We start from the raw sequence: 24,960 nt of genomic DNA on the forward strand, positions 1-24,960 counted from the left end.
TTTTGAAAACCTGTTCTGTTAATGTATGCATGCAATTTCTGCAATCTTGAAGATTTAAAAACCTATGAGTTTTTACAGTCTTGAGTGTCCTAACACACCTGGATGCTGAACACACACACTGAAATATAGTCTATGAACAAAGGAAGTTGAAAGGGACCATGGATTTCTCATTGTATGCTGATGCTGTCCTATGTCCGCTCTTCACATAAATGCCAAACTCAGGGCCTTTGAAATTTAAGAAAAGATGCCATACTTTTATTTCAGTAAGTTTGACCCCTTGTTGTCTATCTCTGCTCCTCGGAGATACAGGCACACCTTGCGCTAACTGAATGAATACTAATGTCTTAATTGCACCTTGATAAAGAAGCATGCTACAGCCTGCACTTAAAATGTGCACAGAATTAGAAGGGGAAAGAAAGAGCAGGATGCTGTAGGCCTATCAAAGGAAGAAGAAAACCACAATGTCAATGGTGCATTGGCAAAGACTTCCTCAAGCTGCTTATCCACTAAAGGGCCTAACAATGAAAATTGCTTTCATTTCCCTTTCATTGACATGAGTTTACTTATTTGTTTATTTATTTTTATTTTTTTCCAGAGGTGAAGGGGCAATGGAACAGAGTGGTTTTAAGTCCATAAAAGGATTACTGACAGGGGCACCTGGGTGGCTCAGTTGGTTGAACATCTGACTCTTGACTTCAGCTCAAGTTACAATCTCATGGTTCATGGGTTTGAGCCCTGCGTTGGACTCCACACTGATGGTGCAGAGTCTTCTTGGGATTCTCTCTCCATCCTTCTCTGCCCCTACCCTGCTGGCACTCTAAATCTCTGTCTCACACAAATAAATAAATATTAGAAAAAAAGGATCACTGACAGATCTGACTCACTTCACCGTTTCTCCCATTCCCAACCCCTCTCATTTCCAGGGTTAGGTTAGGTGGGAAGGATCCCATATCTTCACATTAGAGTCTCATTACATTTCTATAGCTATGGTAAAATTCTCAGTAAGGTTAACACAGCTTCTCTTTTGGAGTTATGCTATTTCATAATTTCCAGTTCTCAGTGGAGATGTTGTTAATATAATTGTATCAGGCTTCATATCCTGATTTTGGCATTTCTCTTATCAATTTTCTGGGAGGACCTTCTTGGAGCCTAATTTTGGGAGGACCTTCTTGGAACATCCTTGTTGCTTGTTGTTCTAATGGTTCCCATATGGCTCTGTACTATGTGCGGGATCTGACAGTGTCTTCTGGAGGAGGAAGAGAAGACCTTACCATCTCCAGCAAATGACCAAAGATCTACTGTGATGGTAGAGTTAATGTGACCAATTAACAATGTTTGAAAAAAAATGTCTGCCCAGCTGTTGATCTCATCAAGAGAAAAAATAAAACCCACAAGAATCATCTTAAAAAAGAACATAATTAGTTTTGATTCGAAGACAGCATGTAAAAGTTCTGCACTAATTTCTAGTCTGAAGATATTCATAAAATATTAGAGCTGGCACAAACTCTGTTGATTACTGGAAGAGAAAGGTTTTAAGTTTGTGGAAACGGAGACTCGGAGGGTGATGTGTTCAAGGTCACCCAGAGTTAACAGAAAAGCCAGTAGTGAATCTTGGGTTTTCTGAGTTCTGATATGCCACTTTTTTTTTTTCCTGCAAATCACAGCATCTGAGATTCACACTTTGAAAAAGAGTGACATAAAATAACATGTCATTTTGAGGTTAGCTTTCTACTGTGACAGATGATTAAAAAAAAAATCCTGACCTTCCTGTTTCCACATGTTTAAAATGCTATCAATATTTTAAATTTAATTTTCTTTTAAAAATACAGTAATGATTTTTGAGAGACAAATTTGCTGTATCAATTTCTAAAGGTTAAGAATGTGTGTCAGTTCTCTTTTATTCTAAATTGCTTGAATCATCCCTTGGTGTAATAAGATTTTGGGGTGGTTATGCTGATATCGAAGTTTCCTTTTCTTAATGTAAGACTAATGACTTGGTCTTGACATGGTGCAAGAGCACAGACCGTGGGGTCAGTCGGACCGAGTTCAGACTCTGCCCCACCGCTTCCCAGCAGTGTGGGAGGGTTACTGGAACCCTCTGTACTATTGTTTTCTCATCTGTGAAGTGGGAATACTCAGAAGTCCTAGCTCAAAGGACTGTTTGGAGGAGAATCAAATGAGCTGATACAGGCAAAGCATCTCAACAGTGAGCAGCACAGAGTAAGTGCTCAAGACAGCTAGCAGCTATCCTTATGATCCTTATTCAAAAAGAAAAACTGAGAGATCATTTTATGTAATTGTTGTTTATTTTAGTAGGAGGAACTCAGCTTTACAACCACAAGACTATGAAATTTCATCATTAAAACTGAGCAGACACTTTTACACAAAATCCTTTGCTCAAATAATGCCATTTAGCAATGACTGACTTTTTGATATTGGGGGAAATGGATTAATAGGAACAAATTTGGCAGTCTGAAAAAACCTGTTTATTGAAAAAAATATATAACCAAAGAGTATAGGCTCTCAGTCTCAAGCATGAATCAATAAGGTACATCCCCTTCTCTCCCGCTCCCCACCAAAAAACCGTTCAGAACAATCTTGCTTTACATCTTATTTATATACAGTAATACACATTCAAGACTCATTTAGAGTTCTGAAATGTGACGTGCAAACTGAGATTTTTGATAGGAATATGTTCCCAAAGACCTTTCTTTGGCCACAGTACAAAATAATAACCTTGACCACAGACAGTTGCATTTAATGACCCAACATAGTTCCTACATGAAAACCAACAGATCATTCAACATGACCTCCAATGCAGTCTGAAAGCCATTCACGACATTGCGGGTTTTCACCAAACTCTTAGGTCCTTGACTTATCTGTGTCGTCATAAAGATATGCTTTTTCAAAGACCTTCAAGGATACAAGCAACTCCAGTCTCACCCTGTGTAATAGTTTTTATGCTCGGGAGAGTGTAGTTCACCCCCTCGTCCTATTAGAAAATATTTATTGACCATAATAACCATAACAAAGAGGTTCTGTCCTCTCTCACCTGAGAAGAACATAACAGCTGGGTTTTCCTGCAGCTCTGCGGGACCCCAGCCTCTGTGACCTCTGCTGCTAATGGGCTCTCCACAGGCAAGATGAATAGGAGACACAAGCCATGCAAATTAGAGTGCCGACGTTCCTTATTGGCTGTAAAACCCAAATGGCTCAGAATATGAGCCAAGTGAGGAACAAAGTGTGTTGGTTGTATAGGTTCAACATTGTGAGGAGGAGGGGAAGGGGCATTCTTCTATATAAATAAAATCTGTCATTCTTCTTGTCATGTCAACTTGGTTGATAGATAAACAAAATGTGTTGTTTTTTCATATCAACTATGGACCACTGACAACAAACCAGAACAGAAACAAATTGGCCCATTAGCAAGTGAGGAATAAAATGCTAAATGGGTAACTGGAGAAATTCTTGAGGTACATATGTTAGTGAATTCTGTTTCCATGGTCATCTTGACAGAAAGCTAATTGTAATGTAGATGATGCAAAAGGGTTGGGTAAATATCTTTTAATATTCTCATTGCCTACCCGTGCATGCATTGCACCAGATTTATCTTAAACATAAAAGTAAGTCTATATTCTTGGAGGTAGCCTGGAAGCATGCTGAGCTTACACCATCAGCATTATTCACTTTGGTAGCCATAAAAGCCAGTATCTTCCCCCACACTCTATGGTGCTCAAAGGAAGCAACTATCCTGGCCTTACTGCTTCCCCAGTGAGATGCTCCCCCAGTGTACCTATGATGGTTTTTCCACAAGGTGCCCGGTCCTCAAGCAGGCTTTAGGGACCCTCTCCTCGTGCACTGCTCCAGAGTCATCTCTTGCCATGCTTCACCTATGCTCGGTGCTTGGCCATGTGACCTGAGATTCACTGAACATACTGTGTTCTCTCTGGCCCCTGCGCCTTTGTGGATGCTGCTTCCTCTGCCTGGAACATTCTCTCAATCCTCCTTCGCCACTAGGTGCAACCTTCCTCCTGGGAAGAAGTATGGCCTGGCCAGCTCACCCTTGTCTCCCTTTCTCCCTATAGCGTCACTTCCTACAGAAAGTTTCTCCTGACCCTCCTCTCTCTGGTTGAGGTCCCCTCCACTACGCTTCCACCAAAGCTGCAGCAATTTCATACCATGGCTCCATGGTCTCTTTATTTCTTGGTCTCTCCACTAGGTTTAAAGCAAGGGTGGAATGCATGCTTTTTTCTATATATATTTATATAGCACTTGGCTTAGACACATAGGAGGCGCTACACAAACGTTTGTTGAATTTATGAATAATCCCCATGTGGAAAGTTGAGGTTATACAGGTGGATTAGATAGGAAAAAAATAAACGTAGAAACTGCATATGACTTCCTGTGAAAAGGGATTTCTTACAGAAGCAGGATCTGTAACCACAAGGCAGCCATCCAGAGAAGCCGGGTAATGTTTTGTGCTGTTCCTGTCACTACGGGTTAGGATGAGCTTTCGGGTCAAATGGATTACCCTGATCCCTCTTAGAGCCATTACAATAAACCTCATCTCAAGAACAGACTTTTCTGGCACCTGATCTCTTTTGTACTCTTCAGTCCACACAGTGTGAGACCATCTCCCTGCAAAACAATCTCTGTGGTTTCACAGACAAGCAGAATGTAATCCATTTCCAACATGTGACAACAAAAGAAAATCTGAAATGGCATAAAAATGTAACGGTAATATCATACAGACAGGAAGGAGCTGAATCAAAATGAAATACGACCAAATGCAATCAGCGACTACCAGTAGGAAAAAGGCAGCTGTCATCTTCATTCCTTCCATAAACTTTGTAAAGCAAATTATGTCTCCTGGACTGTAAGTCAGCTCTCTTTCTGGATATTACCTCTCAATGCTGCTGCCATTTACAGGAGGTGAAGCCTTCTCTGCATCCCCTGAGTTAGAAGCAGACTCTGAATCCCACTTGGGTGTTTTATTCCCGAGGGCCCACCTTCTCTTAGCTGCTAGAACATCTTCCCCTGATGCCTCAGTTTGACAGTCTTCTCCTTTTGTCTCCATTCACACCACTGATTAAAATGCATTCTGCATTGATGTTTCAGCAGCTCTGGGTGCTCTGATTCTAGAGGGAAAAAGGCCTAGGCTCAGATAAATAAAACTGTAATTCATGGCAGAGCACACCCTGGGCCCGAGGGGGCTGGAGGAGAGGCGCCAAGTGTGGGCTGCACATGGAACGGGAACACTGGTGTTAGGTGTGGGCTGCTTGGAACGTCCCAGGAGTGGCTTGCCTCATGTTCCAGACTAGGAATCCAGCTGTCTGGAGGTGGAAGAATCCATGGATGGTGCATATTGCTGAGACATAGTTTCAAAATCTTTTGCAGGATGCACATGTCAGGAAAGAAGTCCTCAAAAAACAACAACCAAAAAACCCTCTAATGGCTTTTTTGAAAAATGTTTATTTATTTATGAGAGAAAGAGAGAGACAGAGCGTGATTGGGGGAGGGGCAGAGACAGAGAGGGAGACACAGAATCCAAAGCAGGCTCCAGGCTCTGAGCTGTCAGCACAGAGCTGGATGTGGGGCTCGAACCCACAAACTGTGAGATCATGACCTGAGCTGAAGTCGGATGCTTAACTGACTGAACCACCCAGGTGCCCCATCTAATGGCTTTAAATGAACATAGAGCATTCAGATATTAATCTTTGGCTGTGTAGACAAAGTGCTTCCCAAATTATCTCAAATACTGATGGCATGACTAATTGTCTCTTGGGAAAAAAATACCAAATACACAGGAAACAGACTTCCCTGAATGTGCTGCTTATCTTTCGGAAGGAAGAGAAGAACCCAAGCAGAGCAGAAGTCTGCAAAATGGGTTGACATAGTAGCCACACTTGGCATGTGACCTGGTCCTGAATGATAAATGCTTGACAAATGGGGGCAATTATTACGATGACTTCTTGCTAGTTATCCAATCTCTTACCAACTGAGCACTGTGATAGGAAAGTCCTCTGTACTGGAACAAAAACATTCTTGTGACGCAAGAGAACTAACCTTTACTCCATACCCTGTATGTCTCAGGCACTCTGTCAGCTTGATGTGCTGCTTTCCTTTCATCTTCCACACAGTCCTTTCAGAGACATACTGTGTACCTCTTTTGTAGAAGGAAAACACAAAGACTCTGGAGATGTTAAGTGTGTCCAAGGGCACAAAGATGATTGGTTAGGAGCCCCACTCAGAGTGTCCCAGAGAGGCTTGTTCTCTCTCTTTAAAAAAAAAAAAAATTGAAGTATAGTTGACATACAACGTGACCTTCGTTTCAGGTGTACAACACAGTGGCTCCAGTGGCTTGTTCTCTTGCAGAGTAATTCTTGCACCTTCCGCTTCTCCCATGGCATGTCCCCAAGGACACTCAGAGTGTATGCCCACGAGGATGAGAATTTTCATGCTTTCTTCATCGTTAGTTATATCCTCGGTGGCTTCCACGGTGCTCAATAAATATTTACTGAGAAGTGACTAGACTCAGGCCTGGGGGAGGAGATTTCTGCCTTTGGCCCCACTTTTCATCCATGCAAGAGAGAGTCACGGATCCAAACATTCCTGGGAAGAGAACTTTTTGACTGAGGAGTTTAAGGACTGTGAGTCAGGACAAGACTTGTGTCAACCCGGATGACAAAGGAGCTGTGAATCCCTGGATGTAGCTACGTCCCAAAGATACACGTCCAGGGACCAATCTTTTGGTGTTTAATTCCCAGTTCTGATAAAAATTAAAATAACCCAAATCCCAGATATCTAGATGTTTCCAGAATTGTGACAACCATCTTCAATAGGATGAAAAACCATCAATCCAATTAAAGTTCCACAATATTCTGATTCTGAGCTACAAATAGCACAAAATAACACACACACATGCACATGCACACACACAAATAAATAGGTTATTTGCCAACTTTTGTCTTGTGTGGGAAATTTGAGTTTGAAAACAAAAAAGAAACCTTGTCCATTACTTCTTTTCTAATAGTTTGGCAGGTTAGCCACTCATTGCCATTTAACTCCTCTGAGTATCACTTCTTTCTGTAAAATGGGCATAATGAGACCTTCTGCTTCATGTGAAGAGCTCATGATGGAATATGCTAAAATATCCAGAAAACCAGAAAGTAGTCTTGTCAACAGCAGGGCTCTGCCTATCATTTTCACTTTGTGTGTAGGTAAGTAAGAAGGACACTCTGGGCCCCAGCCCTCGCTTGGTCACCTGTGCTCTGCAGGGAGTTTATAAGAGCTGTCACCTTTGTTTCTCTTATCTGTAACAGAAAGGTACTAATGCCCCCAGCTTCTAGAGGTGGTAGGGAGATACAATGAGAACACATCTAAAGCGCTTAGAAGAAACCCAGCATGTGAGAAATACTAAAAAAAAATGTTAACTGTTTTATTGCTTGCTTTCAGGGTCAGCATACAAATGTTGATTCTAGCCAGTTCCACGCTTCCTCAGCAGTAGAAAGGACTGTTGGCAACTGTCCTCAGGGGCAGGCAGGGGTGAGGGGTGGGCAGAGCCAGGTCTACAATCCAATAAAGGTGGCTATCCCAGAAGTCATTTGCCAGACACAAAGGAACCAAACAGAAAAGCTTTTGGGGGATATGTGTTCTTTATTTTCTTTTTCTCCTTCCCTTCCATCCTTCTATCCTTCCTTCTTTTTTTCTTTCCTATTTAAGTAAGCCACAGAGCTCAGGAGCGCTTGGGAGGAGATGTTAGGGCAGCTGTGAGTCCAGCTGTGAGATGATGAGCAAACAGGCTCAGGCCCTGCTGTTCGACCCCATCCGCTCAATCTTCCCCAATTAACTGGAAATGGAAGTGGTGGTCCCCTAACCGAGTTCCACTTCCCACTACTAACAAGGCTTGTTCAACAAACGCAAACACTTGGCTGTCCATGTCCACCAGTCTGGATAGCCATCACACCCTTGAGCATCTGCGTCAGCATCCAGGAGGCAGGAGCAGGACTCTGACCTCTTTTGTGCTGCGCTCAACTCCGTGCTGGAGCCAGTGGTGGTTACAAAATACTTGTGCATGACGATAACAACAATGGTCCCTTATGGGAGATTTTATAAGAGGACACTTCCTCTGTGCTCACCTGTGTCCTTCCTTTGATGACTCAGACCTGGGGTAAGGGCACTGAAGGTGTCACCATTTCATTTCTTCCTTCCTCAATGGATCTAAATTTCCTCCTACCTCTTTGAACTGGGCCTAGGTCTTTTTCCCTTTCAAAATTTGCCTCAAAGACATCTTTTTCACTTTACCTTAAGAATGACTTTAATGGTCTAATTTTTAAACCATTTCTTCATGTAATATAGGTGATCTGTGAGGTTTCTTATATGACACCTTTTGAATTTCAAATTTTTTTCTAAATCAATTCCTTCTTGGCAAGGCATTCTTACTTTCTGCCCATATAAATACTATCATCCACAATTTTCTCTCTTCTACCATAATGCAAGATTTATATTAACGTTTAAAACTAAGTTCTAACGTTTAAAATCTAAGCATTGTCTTGCATATTAATTCAGCAACATAATTCCTACACTGGAAAAATGCACAAGAGTATAAAATATGAAATAAGTTTGATATATATAATCACATGCTTTTGACCAAGGAGAAAACAAAAGCTCAGGAAAATTAAATGCCTTGCACAAATCATGAAGGAGTGAGTGGCCCAGTGAAAATTAGAATTGACATCTTCTGATCATTACACAGCTTTCCTGTCAGACCACCACAGGCAACACTAGAAAAATTGTGAGTGTCTAAAATGCAAAGACATTTCAAATTCTTTCATATCTAACAAAATATATATATAATTTTTTTTCCATAAAGGAGATCCAAGAAGCAGTTACATTTTTGAGAAGCTGTTTTTTTTCTCAAACTATATTCTTATCTACACTGAAATTCTATATAATGATCCATCTAAATAAAGATAAATGAATTTATCTCTACAGTGGGAACAAATTACTAGATTAAGCAATTTAAAGCATAGTCATTTCATCAGTGATTATAAGCGTGATATGGCTTCCACAGCAGTACTGAAAGGGTTCATACACTGTCATGTGTCTTGGGCCTTTAGGGACAAAGTTTAGTGTTTAATGAGGTATGGCTTCTGTAATATTTTAATTCTAAATGGAGCTACATGGGAAATCTAGGGTATTTATAGTAACACTGAGAATAAATTTAAAACATTTAAATAGCTTTGCTCAGCAGATAACAGCTCATCATATATTCTTTTAGTTAAGTCCAGTGATTCTGAAAACCAGTTATACCATTGGTTCAAACACTACTACAGACTTAATACAAACTGTTATGGGCTGAATTGTGTCTCTTCCCCAAACCCTCACCAAATTCCTATGCTGAAGCCCTAATCCTCAGTACCTCTGAATGTGACTGTATTTGGAGATAGGGCCTTTAAATAGGTAATTAAGTAAAAATGGGGTTGTCAGGATGGTCCTCATCCAGTTTGTCTGATGTCCTTATACGAAGAAAAGATTAGGACATAAACATCATAGACCGAGAAATGGCCATGTAAGGACACAGTAAGAAGGTAGCCATTTGTAAGTCAAGGAGAAAACCTCATAAGAAACCAAACTTTCTGTCATCTTAATCTTGATCTTAAGCCTCCAGAATTGTCAGAAAATAAATTTCTGTTGCTTAAGCCACCCAGTCTGTGGTATTTTGTTACAGCAGCCCTTATAAACTCATACAGAAATGTAGTACTTATTTTCTTCCCTCGGCCTCTGTGCCTGTGTTTCCCACAGACTTTCAGTTTCTTCTTGATCTGCCAATAATATAAAGATGGGCAGATATGGAAAAAGGAATCAGAGTAAGTTGAGAGTACCCATCTGGAAAGACTACATCTTCCCATGAAACACCATTTCCCTTCTCTCTTGTTTGCCTATGAAACTCATCCCGATTCCCCCAGAACTACAATTAGATTCTTTTTCTTGAGAGCCTTCATCTCTTCAGGGTGGTACCCCTATTGGACCTTGTAAATATACCACCATCATAGTATGCATCACACTGCGTTAGAATTGTTTCCATTGCTGACTCCTTCCTGATCTTGTGAATGTTTGCAAAGGAGGCATCATTTTGTAGCCCAGTATCTGACCACTTGACCACCAGGAGGTACTTACTCATTAAATGTTGGTTTAATAGGGGCACCTGGGTGGCTCAGTCGGTTGAGCGTCCGACTTTGGCTCAGGACGTGATCTCGCGATTTGTGATTTCGTACCCTGCATCTGTGCTGATAGCTCAGAGCCTGGAGCCTGCTTCAGATTCTGTGTCTCCCTCTCTCTCTTCCCCTCCCCTACTCGTACTCTGTCTCTCTCACTCTCAAAAATAAATAAACATTAAAAAAATGTTGGTTTAATAAATGAACAAATGAATGAATAAATGAAACAAAAAGATCTCCACTCTCCAGGAATAAGCATGAGATAATTAAGTCCCCAACACAGTTTGAAGTATAGTTGTATTTGTTGAGGGAAGAAAAGTATTAAGTGATACAAAGCTAAAAAATAACATAATAAAATCTACAGAAAGAAAGTACCTATTGATGAGTTTATAAACAGTGAAGAAAGTAATTAAGGATGAGAAAATTGAAAAAAAGAAGCAGAGACCTTAGAACAAGATAATACAATCTAGTAGGGCTATACCTGGGTGTAGCCTGGTTAGACCCAAGAGAAGGAATCACAGGGGCTGCTGTTCTGAACCAGGCCCTACAGCATCCAACTTGAAAATAATGTCCGCATCATGAAATAGAAAAAGCAAAAATTCAAATAATACTCTATGGGTGGTTGAAAGACAGTCATAGTCCTGGAGGTAAAAATAACTTTGCTTGTCAACAAACAGAAACATGAGAGAAAAAAACCAAGCAGATTGAACTAGTGTGAGTTCTCTTCTAAAGGGCAGCAAAAGTAGATGAGCTAATATGAATAGAACATGTAAAGGGGAAAGCAGGGTATAGATCACGGAACCCAGGAATGGAGCTGAGACCTGGTGGCTAGTAAGAGGGAAATGATGAAGTCAGCCAGGATGACTTGGAAATGGTGTGGGAAGGTGGCTTCAGACAGCTGGCAGCAGGGAGGTCATCCTCTGCCTGTTTCTCCTCATGTTTACTGCCATCCTCTGTAAGTAATGGATCTGGTTAATATAAGATATGTAGAATCAACAGGAATCCAAATATTTATGCACCACAAAATGAGGCAAAAGGAAAAGAGAGCCCTGATTTTCAAACGATGAAAGTGACCCTGAAAATTGTAATTTGGCAAGTTTGCAATATCGTGAGAGTAATAAAAAATCTGTTAACATCCAGAGGAAATAAACCCAAAAGTAATAAGAAGCTGAGCTTTATGAAGGAAAAAAAAAAAAAGGCATGCCAAATTTGATTGCTTTTCTGATGGAATTACAAGATTACTAGTTTAAGGGAATGAAGCAGATGTGATATATTTGAATTTTATTAGAGCATTTGGAAGAATGTCTCACACAATTTCCTTCACAAAACTAAGTGACTTTAGCTTGAACATGGACTGAGGAGATAATAAATGAAGGGTAACAATACACTGCAATCAATCTCATTAGGAGGAAGGTGTTCAAGAGGTGACACAAAGGCTCCCGCTTTTATGGTAGACAGAATATTCTTTTTAATGTTGTGTGAAAAAGGAAGAATGAGAGTGGCAGACAGGAAACGTGGAGATTTATTGGACAAAGGAATGAGAAACTTGGTTAAAATGATCTGTATACAGAGAAAAATAAAAGCTAACAAATATTTTTATATATTTAAAGTGTTTTAACATTTACTTATTTTTGAGAGACAGAGCATGAGTGGGGGGAGGGGCAGAGAGTGAAGGAGACAGAGGATCTGAAGCAGGCTCTAGGCTCCGAGCTGTCAGCACAGGGCCTGACATGGGGCTTGAACTCACAAACTGTAAGATCATGACCTGAGCCAAGGTTGGATGCTTAACCAACTGAGCCACCCAGGTGCCCCGATAAGACTCTATATATTTAGAAAAGGAAATACATTTGGAAAATATTTGTAAAATACACACATAAAAGGAGAAAGAATCTAGAAATTAATAACACTGAAAAGTACCTAGAAGCCCTTTGCTGTATATTTGAACTGTAATACTGATACAAAACAGAGATTTTAATGACTTATACCATGTCATAATGAAGAGACCTTATATGCCTTGCCCCAAAATAATTTTTCAGGTGCAAAAGGGCTGATTTTTACTCATCTTTGGATTTTGCCCTAACGAACTGTAACCCTCAAATTTAGTAATAAAACTATTAAAACAGTTGAACTATTCTGGGGTAGGGACAGTTTCTCTCCGTTTTTCTCTCTCCAATGCCATCTTCAATGAGGTCCAACTTGACTGTAACTATTTCTGTATAAATGAACTCTCTCCAGTGTGGTCATGACCGATTCTAAAAGGATCTGGAATGCCACTGTGAAGGTGTTGCTGCTTTCAGAAATCTCTTTTCAAAGTTAAAAAAAAAATCCTTTAAACAAATGCTCCTGAGCAGTTTCGAAAAATAATGATCATGTCCTAGACTTGTCCACTCTTCATGTATTTGCTCTAAGCTAAGTGAGAAGCTCTGAAGCCATTATGCCTCGGTTCAAACTCCAGCTTAAACGCCTGTGGCCAGGCGACCTTGGGCAAGTTACTTACCATTTCAGTGCCTTAGTTCACTTGTCTAACAAGGGGATAACATCAGTAGCTATCTCACAGAATTAAATAGTTAAATGGATTAATACTACATGAAGCATACAGTGAGCCTTTCATAAATGTGAGCTATTCCAAAATAGAGCCACTGTGAGCAGACAACACATTTAAAAGACACAAGCTTCCAAGAAAAACTTTGCATTTGGCCGTAGATAGTCATCAATGGCTGCTTGTTGAAAACCAAAAAATGAATTCCATTTTGCTGGGAACAGCATCATCTAATGACGTATCTTCAAAGCCGACAATGCAGGCTAGAAGCAGGGAACAGGGTGAAGATTCCAACCCCACTCGGTCACACTAGATTTGTGTTTTGTGCATGACAGATTTGTATCTATAAAACGAGAATGTTGCCACTTGTCTAAACTTCCTCATAGGTTCTGAAGGAAAAAAAGAGGTGAAAATAATCTGCAGGACTGCACAGGGCTTATAAAAGGAGTTTCATTTTTTTTGACCAGGTATAAAAATGAGCCAAGGAGCAGAAGGCACATTGAGGGTAATACAACAGCAACGTGGCATTCAAATGCAGCCAAAAGTGTAACTCCATTTCACAACAGTGGCACCCACTGAAAAACTCTGCCATCTGTGGACTATGGCCCATCTTTTTTCATCCTTGACTTCACCCTCTTTTTTTTTTTTTTTTTTTCAACGTTTATTTATTTTTGGGACAGAGAGAGACAGAGCATGAATGGGGGAGGGGCAGAGAGAGAGGGAGACACAGAATCGGAAACAGGCTCCAGGCTCTGAGCCATCAGCCCAGAGCCTGACGCGGGGCTCGAACTCACGGACCGCAAGATCGTGACCTGGCTGAAGTCGGACGCTTAACCGACTGCGCCACCCAGGCGCCCCGACTTCACCCTCTTATACATCTCCACATCCACTGAATCTCCAACCTCCAGCAATTTTGCCTCTTTGCCTCTCTTTAGACCCATCTTTGTCTCTCGATCCATAGTTAACTTTGTTACAGTCCTTCCTTCTTTCCTTCCTTCCTTCCTTCCTTCCTTCCTTCCTTCCTTCCTTCCATTCATCCCTTCCTAATTTTAGAGAGAGAGGAAGAAGGGCAGAGGGAGAGAGAGAGAGAGAGAGAGAGAGAGAGAGAGAATCTTAAGCAGGCTCCACGCTCAGCACAGCCCAACATGGGGCCTGCTCCCACAATCGTGGGATTGTGACCTGAGCCAAAATTGAGGGTCAGATACTCAACTGACTGAGCCCCCCAGGTGCCCCCCAGCACTCCTTATTTGTTGCTGGTATCACTGTCCGAGCTCAGTAAGAGAGGGAAACAGAGGTAGTTTTCCTGTCTCCATCTTGTCCCTCTCGAACACACTCACTCTGCTCTCATGACAATCTTTCTGTGGAGCTGGCTGTGTTAACTCTCCCTGTTCAAAACCCTCTGGTGGCACAGTGTGCAAGCCCTGGAGGCCCAGGTCCCCTGCGATCTCTTCGGCTCCTTCCCTTATCAGCTCTCTCCTCCTTCTCCATGCTTGGGCCTGAAGCACTTGTGGTTCTCAATAGCTTGTTTGTCTATTTGCCTTGCACTTTGACATCCCTGTCTGCCCTTCTTTGCTTCCTCCTTTGGGAGACACAGATGCCATCTCCTGCAGGAGGGCTTCCTGGTCTCTGTTCCCTCCTTTCTGTTCCTTTAGTTTCTCTACTGTGATATTTATTGTACTCTTTTGGAATTGTTTATGTGTCTGCAGATGGTGGCAGGCACGTCTCACTCTTTTGTGATGCCAGCCTGGGACACAGAGCAGACCCACAGGTGTCTCAGTGAGTGGACCCACACCACCAGACCATGAACATACTCAGGGACTGCATCCATTGTTAAGGCAAGTCTAGGCTTATGATCAACAGCTCGTTGGTTTTGTGAGCAGTGTTCAGGAGGAAGAAGTGGCCCATAAAAGGACTACAGTTATGACACAACCTAAACATTGCTATAACAAGCCAGGAGTGGGTGACCTGTTGGCCTGTGACCCTTAAACTCAGCCTTCCTCAGCTCACTGGCCTAGAAAATGTGATAGTTTAGATCAAGCCCTGCAGGAACAACAATGGAAACCGAAGGACGGGGTGGTCTTTAAACACAAACAATAGAGCAGTGGATGAGGAATGCACGTTGTACCACATGACCTCTCCCAGCTACAAATATAATCACATCACCTCTGTTCAAGATACCTTCGGTGGCTTCTCTTCACTGGCAGGCTGACGTCCAATAGACTCATCAGTCTCCTCCTCCTCTTCACCCCCCATCCATGCTCTACTATTAGTGGTTCCCACCAGGCACCACATGGTGCATACCTGACTTTGCATTTGCCATTTTCTCTACAGAATATGCCCTTTCCTCTCCATCCTCTTGTTGGCTTTCCCTGGTGAGCTCCTCATCATCCTTAACGTCTCATCTCAACTGTTGCTTCCTCTGAGAAGTCTTCCATGAACTCTCTAGGTAAAGTTAAGTATGTTTCCTTAGTGCCTCCAATGAACCTGTCATCTACTATGTAACTGAACAGACTGTCTGTTCACATGCTTGTTCCTTCCTCACATCGCAGCCTTACACATCTTTGTATTCTGGGATTCTAGCATAAAGCACATCCCAGAACTCAATAAACTACATGTTGAACTTAATTCATTGAATTCACATGGAAGAGAACACTGATCTAAAGCCTGAAAAGCTAAGGTGGTTAATCTTTTTGTTTCACTTGACAATAGGGAACATCATTAGAATAAAATAAAACGATCATGAATGTGCAGAAAGACCTTCACAACCAGAAACTATGGGGATACCAATTTTTGTAGTTAATTAAATTGAAAACAAGGGCAATCACAGAAAATAATATTTAATGGCTTTAGGGTACAGGTAGAAATCATATGATATTTTTAGATTGCTTTCTTTAAAAATGCATCAAAGCACTGTAAAAAGCCTAAAACAGCCTTTTAGAAGTGGTATTTTACAGCAGGTATTTAAATTCTATTTTCACTGTGAGTTTATTGTACAATAAAGAAAAACACTTGGCCTTTAGGTCACTATACATATACAGCAAATCATGCATAGTGACCTGAAGGCCAAGTGCATATACAGCATAAATTATGCAATTAGATGACATGTAATCAACCGGAATAGCAACAGAGCCAATCTAATGGGGCCAATTTGGGTCTGAGTGACTCACAAAAATATTATACAGTTAAGGGATAGGCAGCCTACAAGGTTACTGAGTTGTGGTCTACCTACAGTGTAATGAATCTCTCCTGTGACTACAGAGATAATGGAAACAGAGGTCTCAGATGGGGCAGATTAACTAGAAATTCTGCCCAAGAAGGAACTGAGGTGTCATCTTGATTTTTATTATTCCAAACTCCTAAAAAGATAGGAAATCTCTACAAACATACTGCTGTCAACATTATCAGGTTGACTTTACATTACTAGAAATAATAGGAAAACAACATTAATCAGAGCTTATTTTTAGTCAACTTGAAGAAATACTTTCTGACCTATCACCCAGGTAATTCAACAGATGGAATATTTAGTAAGTGAAACTAGTGACAGAGAAGTCCAAATTTGCTTTCTTCCTTCTTCTTCAATGATTTATATATGGCAAGCTTGAGTGAATTAATAAGGTCACAAACAAGAAATGCTATTTCTTTCTTAATGATCAAAGTTTTTTGTTATTGTGTTTTGTTTTAGGGGGGTGGTTTTAGTCTTGTTTGCTTGTTTAAAATATGGAAACATTTCAAAGGATTCAAGCTAGGAATAGGAAGGAATCCTTTAAGAATTGTCAAATTACCCTTACTCTTATCAAGAAGAATCCAACAAATGTCATACTTGCCAATGTGACATTTTTATTCTTAAATTTAAGAAATAAAACAATGTAGCTATTAGACACCTGGGTGGCTCAGTCTGTTAAGCATCTGACTTCACCTCAGGTCATGATCTCACGGTTCATGATTTTGAGCCCCACGCTGGGTGAGCACGAGCCCTGCTTTGGGCTCCATGCTGACAGTGTGGAGCCTACGTGGGATTCTCTTTTGCTCCCTCTCTCTCTGCCCTTGGCTCACTCTACCCTCTTTCTCAAAAGTAAAAAATAAAAACCAAAAAACAATCTAGCTATTTATTCACAAACCCATCCCTCAATCCCCAACATGACTTATTCTGTACATATTTACTGACCATAAATTTAACAGTCCTCAGAGAGAATATAAAGGGTGTCAAGACTCAGTACCTGTCTCTAAGCAGCTTTCAGTCCACCAGAAGAACCAAATCCATCACCCAATCTTTATCTTCCAATTCAAAATGGCTTGAGTATATACAATATATTGTAATATTTTAATTAAAATTGCATACATAAGAACCTGGAAGGATACATACTGAAATGTCATCTGGTAGAGGGATAGCAAATTATATTTTTTGCTTCTTTGTATTTTCCATTTTTTTTTTCAATAACGAGAATGTATTACTTGCATAAAAAGGAGAAAAAATTTATTTTATAAAAGACGAGAAGAAAATCCCAATTTGGACAGCTCTGTATCTTCTCCTTCTTTTGGACACTTAAAAAGCCCCACTGCCTAAACTGTGGAAGAGCTAACCGAGGGTTTTGTTGATGACCAAATCTGTTAGAGTTGCTTATCTACTTATTTGGTTATCCCCCAGCAGTGAGGAAGCTCCTTAAGGGCAGGGACCCTATGTTGTTTGTTGTTAGAACTAATGCCTAATATGGATTGAGGCACTTCATGGATACAGGATAAATATGTGGGGAAAAAGACTCAATGACAAGAGAGGAGGAAGAGAGGGAAAAAGGCTGAAGTCAAACGTTTCTTTTTTTTTAATGTTTATTTATTTTTGAGAGAGAGAGACAGAGCGCGAGCAGGGGAGGGGCAGAGAGAAAGGGAGATGCGGAATCCGAAGCAGTCTCCAGGCTCTGAGCTGTCAGTACAAGCCCGATGCGGGGCTTGAACTCATGAACTGTAAGATCACAACCTGAGCTGAAGTTGGATGCTTAACCGACTGAGCTACCCAGGTGCACCTGAAGGCCAATGTTTCTGATGCTTTTATTAAAACTAGCAGTTAATGGGGCACCTGGGTGGCTCAGTAGGTTGAGCATCCAATTCACAATTTCAGCTCAGGTCATGATCTCACGGTTTGTGAAACTGAGCTTTACATCAGGCTCTGTGGAGCCCTGCTTGGTATTCTTTCTCTCCCTCGCTCTCTGCCCCTCCCCCACTCACCCATTCAGGTTCTCTCTCTCTCAAAAAAAAAATCCAAACAGTTAATGTAACCATTTTGGTGAAACAAAATTAAACAGACTGGAGGCATGAAGAGACATAACTGATATGATGACCAATATTTTTTATTGTTCAATCAACTCTACTGTTGTCCAGAGCACTGCCTTGAGCGATGAGGGCTCATATAAGGATGCTTTAGCCAATAAATCTGGAAGCAAGTTGTTTTATACCCTCATTTATAAAGGGGATTTTCAAAATCTAAGTAAGTAGTTTTAGAAGAACAGAAAACATTGTCATGCCTTTTTATGTTTCTTTAAAAGGAGAGACTGACGAAGATCTAATAACTCAGGCATGATATTGTAGATCTTGTCTGTGGGAGTGGTGGCCTATGGCAGGTGCAGAGGACAACCTGCCACTCCAGCTTTGCTTCAGGCTTTAAGTTCTTGTCCTGGTTACCATTCGTGGATCTGTTGGTTTGAAAACACTATTCATGGTCCTAACTTTGGTGACATATTAATATCTGGAGGCTAAGGATGAAAGAAAAACGTCTGTAATGAGTACAGGAAACATCAAAAAAAAATAGCAGCTAGGGTTTATTCAGCACCTACTGTACATTAGAGGTCCATCAGTCTATCTAAATCTAGTCCTCAGACAAACTGTGCAGCATGGACATCCTCACCGTTTTACAGATGAGGGAAACAAGGGTCGGAAAGGTTCAGATTGGTAATTTTTCCCAAAGTGTGCCAAGCTAATGGACAGTGGGGCTTAGGTGCAGCCAGAGGTCTGACAATCCCATTCCTCCCCATTCCTTTGAAGAAATGTACCAGGGGGCGCCTGGGTGGCTCGGTCAGTTAAGCATCCAACTTCAGCTCAGGTCCTGACCTCATGGTCTAGGAGTTCGAGCCCTGCATCGAGTTGTGTGCTGAGAGCTCAGAGCCTAGAGCCTGCTTTGGATTCTGTGTCTCCCTCTGCCTCTCCCTGCCCTCAAAAATAAATATTAAAAAAAAAGAAATGTACTAGGTATTCTATTACACAAATTTAACCTTTTTGCTCTTCCTCATTTTACCTTATGTATTTCTCCTACTTATTTTCTGCCCCCACACTACCCCAAATTCAATTCTTATTCTTCCTGTGTTTTTGTGGCATCTGATAAACCATAGCTGAAAATTTTTTTTAATGTTTATTTATTTTTGAGAGAGAACGTGAGCAGGGGAGAGGCAGAGAAAGGGGGACAGAGGATCTGAAGCGGGCTCCACGCTGATTGCAGTGAGCCCAATGTGGGGTTTGAACTCACAAACCATGAGATCACAACCTGAGCCAAAGTTGGACGCTCAACCAACTGAGCCACCCAGGCACACCTGAAAATTCTTTAAACAGTGTCTGCAGGTCTTCTGAGAAAAAGTGCCATAAAATAATCTTTAAATACTTACAAATAATTTTTATTCCCTATAATATTGATATTATGGATAAATATATTTAGGCTTTCAGGCACCCTGAATATTAGACAAATTTTCTTGGAATATTCATATTCATTCTCTCTCTTTCACACACACACACACACACACACACACACACACACTTAGAATCATTTGTTTTCAATCAGAAATGAAATTTGCTTTTGAAATGATTATTCAATACTACTCACACCTCAGCCAAGATTTCCACAATGTCTGTATAAACTAAAAAGGAGTTCAATACTGAGATTCTTTGGCTATTTTCTTTTTCTGCACAGTATGATAAATAATGATTAAAAGCATAAAATATATGTTAATAATACAAAGTAAAACCATGTCCAGTGCTTTGCAGACTTCATATCCTGGGGTGCTGACCTTCCAACAAATCTGCAAGTTGTATTTTTTGTGGCCATAGAGACTTTTTAGAACAGGAGAGCCTAAACGTGACACAATAACAGTTCATATAGAGGATTACTTGGTTTCTCTACAGGGGATAGGCTCAGGTATCAAGAGGGAAAAGAAAGATTTCCATGAATCATTTACAATGATTTAGCAACAAACACAAAAGACACACATGATGATGAAAGTCCACTTAAATAACAAGCATTTACAACAAGACACAAAGGAAGGCAGCAGTCACATGGAGCCGTGTTTCACTAACAATGTGCCAACTGGAAATAAGAAATACAAAGTAAATCAACCTTAACTGGAACACCCAGTATACCTAGCTTCACAGGATAGATAGGTTCCTAAAAAGTTCTGTATAAATACAGTTTTTTTCCTCCCATAATTACAGAGAGAAAGAGAGAGAAACTATTAATATCTTCCAGTAAATTCCTTTATAAGGAGAGAAATACTGTTATATGGCAAACAGACATCTGCTTTGATTCCCTGACAGAAACGATGAAAAAAAAACGTATAATACATGATGATTTGTATAACAGCATGTTTTCTATTTTTTAAAGATTTTTTAAAAATGTTTACTTATTTTTAAGAGAGAGAAAGGTAGAGAGCAAGCAGGGGAAGGGCAGAGAGAGAGGGAGACAGAATCCTAAGCAGGCTCCATGCTGTCAGCACAGAGCCCGACATGGGGCTGGATCTCATGAACTGTGAGATCATGACCTGAGCCAAAAGCAAATTGGAGGCTTAACCAACTGACCCACCCAGGCACCCTCTTTTTTTTTTTTTTAGATTTAAAAAAATGTTTATTTATTTTTGAGAGAGTGTAACAGCATATTTTTTAAAAACAAGGCAAACCTGTATGTCACTATGGATATGAAAAGTGGAGAAGAAACCAGAAGGTTGATTTCCATTTTACTTTTGGTATTTAAATGCCATAGTGATAACTGAACACTGTAGTGCAAAGAGTCAAACAAATTATTGGTAAATTACCTTGTAAATTACTTAGGCCTTCAGTCTGTAGTCAATAAAATATATACCTTGTCTCTGGTTTACTCAAGACCACAGAAAGTCAGAATAATCAATCATTCCAGGTGGCTTTTTATAGCTTTCCAGGCAGTGAGCACTGTATTTTGTTGAATGCAGGCATTTAATTAGTAGATAGTAGTAAAATGCAATTTTCCACATTAAACTATTTTCTATATAAACTAGCTTTCTGGATGCTGACTTGTAAAGACAGGTTATTGTCAGTTCATAGAACAGGTAATAACTCATTTTTGTCTCTGTTTTCTGATTCTATAGAAGAATGCATTCTTTCTGCTGTCATCAAAAAATAATTTCTCAACAAATATTCTCCAAGATTTTTCTTTTTTATTAAGCTTATTTATTTTGAGAGAGAGGGAGAGAGAGAGTGGGGGAAGGACAGAGAGAGAGAGAAAGAGAGAGAATCCTAAGCAAGATCTGTGCTGTCAGCACAGAGCTGGACGTGGGACTCGATCTCACGAATTGTGAGATCATGACCCAAGCTGAAATGAAGAGACACTTAACTGACTGAGCCACCCAGGTGCCCCTTTCCAAGATATTTCTTATGTTACTGTCCAATAAATTAAATGTTTTGTAAAAAATCATTTTATTTTATTTTTTTCATCATGGTAAGTGTACTCTTTGACCCACATCCCCTATTTCCCCCATCCCCTCACCCACCCCCTGCCTGGTAACTGTCAGTTTGTTCTCTATAGTTAAGAGTCTATTTCTTGGTTTGTCTTTCTCTCTTTTTTTCCTTTGCTCATGTTTTGTTTCTTAAATTCCACCTATGAGTGAGATCATATGATATTTGTCTTTCTCTACCTGGCTTATTTTGCTACTGTCTAGCCCCATCCATGTTGTTGCAAATGGCAAGATTTCATTATTTTATGGCTGACTATATAAACTAAATATTGTCAGACTAACTTGAATACCAACAATACCTATTGTGTTATTTCTTATGCTATAAAGGAAACTGTACCATGATTTCTAATTATCCTATGGTTGATGAGCTTATTACAGTCATCCTACCACAAAAGTGCAAAGTTCAATAGATAACTTTTTTCCCCATTACAGTATAAAACAGCATTTTGACTTTTATTTGAAAAAGACTGTGACAAATGGCTATTAATTCAATATATACAATCTATCTAATACGATTTAAATTTACCAAAACAAATGACAGGAAGAAATTCCCATGGTTCCTGGCATACATGAAGAAGTGTTTAAGTAAATGAATCTAGTTGATGAAAGGCAACTATTATGGACAAAATCCACAGTGGAAAAGGGATTATTTTTTTCCTTGTTCACTATGGAAATCCACTGGTTACAGTTCTTAAATTGCAGATCTTTTCTTTAATGGCAACTTTTGTAAAAGATCTCTAACAAGACACCATTGCTGATTATGTAACCTTGATGCCACACTGCTATGATTTCTCAGTTCTGTGCCAAAAGACAAAAGAATAAAACAACAAATTTTGTTAATGTTTTAAAATAAGAACACCTTCTAAATCAACTGCTACCTGTCAGTGTAGAGCCAGATCTCCTGAAAGATATAGTATGAGAAATGACAAGCAGTATAAAGAATAATAACGATTTTCACAAAAATCCAAACTTTATAATATCTGAATGGACAACATCGAAGAACAAAGCACCGCTTCCCAGAGAATGTGCAGTATAATTAGTCAGAAAGGTGCGGCGCTGCTTTTGGTTGTGATCAGTCGGTTGGAAGGATCATCAAATAAACAATCTAGCTATTGCGGCTTTGCAAGGAAACTGATCATTCTTAGTGGTGAATATTAATGAGCACTTTTTAAAAAGGTTAGAGCAAAACTAGCTTTGCAAATCACTGCACACTTTGTTGCAATGCACAGTTGGTAAATCAACAGTTTATCTAATCATTATCAATACAGCACACTTTGATATATTGGATATAAATAACTGTCACTAAAAAATCATGTGCTGTGTGTTCAGATAAAGCTATAGAGATCTGCCTTGTTACCTAGCAACTGAGCAAGTAACTGCCATACTGCAAAAAAAAAATCCTCATATTTTAGGGAGAAAGGATGTTCATAAGACTCCACATAAAGATATTAATAAAGCCAAAGTATACATTAAGGTACCATTGCCAACTATTTTAGATACATCCATGGCCTATGTTTTGAAATACCATGCAGTAATGAAAATGGTCAATATTTAGATCTAGTATTTGCACTGATCATGAACAACAATGCTCTGCACAGTTGTTTTTTTCTTTTTTTAAGAATCACCATATATCACTAATTTTTTATTTGTAGTTTCACAGACACAGGAATTCCAACAAGAGCTTATGTACACATTTCTATTTATTGAAAGGGTGATGTTTGATTATTTAAAATAAAATAATACTGTTCTGAGTAATTAGTTCACTGTCAGGGATCCCAATTACTCTTACATTTCATAAAGCAGCATAACGCATTAAATTTATATCATTTGGGGGAGTCTGGCTTGCCAGCTAATCTAAGTTCTGGTTTAATTTTACTAAAAATCTGGATTCCAGGACTGTCTGTACATAAAATCTCTCTGTAAGAGCACTAGATAATTGGGACAATTTTATCATTTGACATCTTGGGTCTACATAATGCAGCACGTGACCAGTCTTCATGCCCCAGAGTGGAAGCAATTCCCTCTGGGGTACAATGCAGGTGACTGGCCGTGGCCTGCATGATGGTGGTCATGTGAGAGAGAGGAAACCGTGTGCTGATGACTCTGCAACAAGCAGAGAACGTTCTGTGGGCAGATATGGCTGTGACTGCCAATGTCTCCATAGTACCTCAAACCTACCGCTTACGCTGCATTCCTGTGTTGACATAACATACAATGCTTTCATTTATATTTGTGTGGACAGAGACACAGTTCAGAAAAGCTCTTCAAATGATTACATGGAATTAACATAAAGATGCATAATTTAAAAAATGAAATTATAGGGGCGCCTGGGTGGCGCAGTCGGTTAAGCGTCCGACTTCAGCCAGGTCACGATCTCGCGGTCCGGGAGTTCGAGCCCCGCGTCAGGCTCTGGGCTGATGGCTCAGAGCCTGGAGCCTGTTTCCGATTCTGTGTCTCCCTCTCTCTCTGCCCCTCGCCCGTTCATGATCTGTCTCTCTCTGTCCCAAAAATAAATAAACGTTGAAAAAAAAAATGAAATTATAAATTAGGTACTTGGTAGTGAAATCCACTAAACTGTTTTCATTGGATTTTACTCATTCTCACATCACTACCAAAATCATCTTCTTTGATTTGAGAAGTACTCTGCATTAAATGTGCTAAATAAATCATATTTATTCAAAATCAATATGAAAGCAGAAAACTATCTGTTTGAGTTTGAGGTGTGGGTTTTTAGGGAAGGCAGCAGTTCATAAACCCCAATGTTTCAGAGAATTGGTTGAAGATATCTGGTCATATGCCCCCACATCTTGCTTGAGAAGCATGGAAATGTTTTATAAGGCTCCAGGGTGTTTTTCTTTTCACAAGTACTTCACATATATTAATTTCATTCAATGCTCACAGCTCTGTAATACAGGGAACATCCATATCAGTATCACCATTTGATTGATGGGAATCCAAGCTAAGACAGCGACCCACTGGAAGGCCACAGAAGCTGGTAAATAACAGAGCTGGGATCCATGTCTTGATTCCCAGATCAACATCTATCATAAAATATTATGCTTTTAGTTTGAATAAAATGATTTCACTCTGTAGAGAATAAGCCTAAATTTTGTTCACTCTATGTACCCTGTCCATATATAGACAACTGAATTTAAAAAGTGATGAATGATGTCATAAAGGTTATTGTCCTTGCTCTCGAAGAGCTTAATGTCTCATAGGGAATATAACATATGTATGCAAATACCCAAAAACAAGGCACGAAAAACTGGGTGTGCAGAGAGAGGCTGGATTATTTCTAATTGAAAGGCTGCAAGGAAAAAGTGGCAGACATGACCTGGCACAAAGGGTAGGATCTGAAATAGCATGAGGAAAAGCATGAGGGAAGATGTTTGTGATGGAGTCTTCTTAGTCAACCAAAACCTCCATAATTTACTCTTGATGCTAGTTAACCTTTGTTATATAATGG

The 24,960-nt window shown here is 40.0% G+C and overlaps 1 protein-coding gene and 1 long non-coding RNA gene across 4 annotated transcripts in view; one reads left to right on the top strand and one right to left on the bottom strand.

Annotated features, from left to right (window-relative positions):
• The window catches only part of LOC115519479, a 40,944-nt gene extending 40,232 nt beyond the window's left edge, over positions 1-712 (top strand). For all 3 annotated transcript variants that reach the window (XR_003970521.1, XR_003970522.1, XR_003970523.1), the window contains one exon: positions 596-712. This is a non-coding gene — a long non-coding RNA (uncharacterized LOC115519479). The remainder of the gene's footprint in view (positions 1-595) is intronic.
• The window catches only part of ANKS1B (ankyrin repeat and sterile alpha motif domain containing 1B), a 448,876-nt gene that overhangs the window by 111,058 nt on the left and 312,858 nt on the right, over positions 1-24,960 (bottom strand).

Source organism: Lynx canadensis, chromosome B4 (genome assembly GCF_007474595.2).
Source record: "Lynx canadensis isolate LIC74 chromosome B4, mLynCan4.pri.v2, whole genome shotgun sequence".
In the NCBI taxonomy this organism is placed as follows: Eukaryota; Metazoa; Chordata; class Mammalia; order Carnivora; family Felidae; genus Lynx; species Lynx canadensis.